At 42.4% G+C, this 2197-nt stretch overlaps 1 long non-coding RNA gene across 2 annotated transcripts in view; it reads right to left on the bottom strand.

The window, feature by feature from the left end:
- Positions 1-473: 473 nt before the first annotated feature.
- Positions 474-2197, bottom strand: part of LOC118599376 — an 8720-nt gene continuing 6996 nt past the window's right edge. For both annotated transcript variants that reach the window (XR_004948706.1, XR_004948705.1), the window contains exon 3: positions 474-906. This is a non-coding gene — a long non-coding RNA (uncharacterized LOC118599376). The remainder of the gene's footprint in view (positions 907-2197) is intronic.

Genomic DNA, 2197 nt, shown 5'->3' with positions numbered 1-2197 from the left:
GATACAGCGGAGCTCGCTAGCTTAATATAGTGCAGCTCACTAGTTCGACACAGCAGAGCACGCTAACTTGATATAGCGCAGCTCGCTAGCTCCATACAGCGGTGAAGGTTCTCGTTCATGCAGGTGACGTCTTGCCGTGACTCAACTCCAAGATTCCCCTGAAGCGTGTGTTTGGACCGTGGGAGGACGTCAAACCCACACGTGCACGAGGAGAGCTCCACACAGAACGGTCCCAGCTGGGATTTGAACCAGCGCTGTGAGGCAGGCGCTAACCACTGCAGCCCCTGTACTTCATTTAGGGCTGTTTCCTTCGTGTTCGTTCTGAGTGATCCACTTCTACTCACGTTTCCTGAGTCAGTCACAGTTTCACCCAAAGATAAATCTGTTTTCAAGGTAACAAGGGATATTTTATCCCCCAGCTTCATGAATAAATGGTTCTGAATGAACTCCAACATTTTTAACAAATTCTTTTATTTTTTTTCTTAATCTCCTGCGACCCACTGATCCTGATTTTCATTTGTTTACTTCTCTTTACATCATTAACTTGTTTTCCCTCCGTAAACACAGTTTGGTTTCGTCATCAGTGGGAAACCAAACAAGTCCGATCTGTGGATCCACTACGAGTGGTGTGAGTAATCCCTGACACAGTCCACTCCCACTCAGCCCAGGCTGTGGGCCGAGAGCCGGGCCCGCCTGAAGAACCGGTCCTGGGCTAAAAATGATCCCGATCTGCCGTGGGACGTGGGAGCGCTCCTCCACACAACAAAGTCAGTCACACTCCTCCCACCTGCGTCCTCCTGAAGGTGAAGCTGCTCCGTTTACCGCAGGTGAGGCTGGAGGTGAGCGGCGCCGGGAGGTCCGGAGGGTTCTGATGACGGATCAGGAGCTCTGATGTTCACAGTGATGCTGTGGAGTGTAAATATTGAAATGAATCAGAGTTCAGAGATGAATCACATGCAATAAAAGTACAAACAATCATAGTTTGATCTTTTTAATGGATGATAAAAGATTCCAGATGAGAGTCGGTCTGACATCCGAAGTCTGGATTTATTCACTGTTTCTGCAAAAACTGAAACTTCAGTAACTCCTCTATTCAGGAACAACTTTCATATTCTTGTATTGCAAAAAATAATATCAAGAAAGTTTTTTAACTTGCAAAACATTTTTCTGACCCATTTACGAGATTTATTTTTCTTTATGTTTCTGAGTGTCAGAAATGCTTTTGGGAGGCCGGTTTTTAGAGGACTCTTCCTAAAGAGGTCAGCCTTCAAAATGATGCACTTAAAACATCATAAGAGAGAAAAATCCTTAAAAAAGATCAAACATTTCAGAAATCATAGATAATTAAAAGTTGAATAGAAAATAAAAATGTGCATGAAGGTTTAAAAACATCGTTTGTTTTGTACATAAACTTCTCAATGGACATCGAAGTGCAAAAATACTCGTTTCTTATGAGTACCAGATAGTAACTGAGTACTAGATAGTAACTAGTGCACACGAGTAATTATTGAGTACCAAGTACTGATGAGATCCAGATAGTAACTGACCATATCACCGTTTACTATCTGATGTGCACAATAAACTAGTATTTTTCTTCTGTGTCCCTTTAGGGGATCCATAGTTTAGTAACTAGAAGGAACTCAAACATTTTGTAGGAATGCATATCTGAATATTGAATATAATTTTATTATTTCAATTTAATTTCAAAATGAAAAAAACAGTTAAATAAGTTTGACATTCTCTGCATAAGCAGAAGTTTGAGGCAAAGCTCATATTTATCACCTGAATGTAAATACTGACGTTATTCGGTGATTTAATTTGCTTTAAATGATTTTCTCAGCCAAGTCAGAATGAAGAATAAATGTATATAGTGAAGGAACTCCATGTTCTGTGACATTTCATTAATCACGCTGCTGTACGCATGCTGTGATTCAAACCTATAGTTTAATTATGGATTAAAGACCATCGCTGCATATACAGTCATGAAGCAAAAGCTGTGGAAACTTCTGGAAATGCTGCCTGTAATGAAGCTGCATGACGAGGCAGCAGAGACTGTCCTGCAGTAACCTTCATGAGAGAGCGGGAGGCACCATCTCCAGCTCTCTGCTGCCCCTCTCAGGCCGGAGAGGGAACAGCAGCACTTCCGGTTGTCCTTGTGTTTTGTATTCCCCGTGCAGCACAGACCCCCCCCCCCCCC

This window comes from Oryzias melastigma, linkage group LG11 (assembly GCF_002922805.2).
Source record: "Oryzias melastigma strain HK-1 linkage group LG11, ASM292280v2, whole genome shotgun sequence".
In the NCBI taxonomy this organism is placed as follows: Eukaryota; Metazoa; Chordata; class Actinopteri; order Beloniformes; family Adrianichthyidae; genus Oryzias; species Oryzias melastigma.
This window is presented reverse-complemented; position numbering and strand designations above follow the sequence as displayed.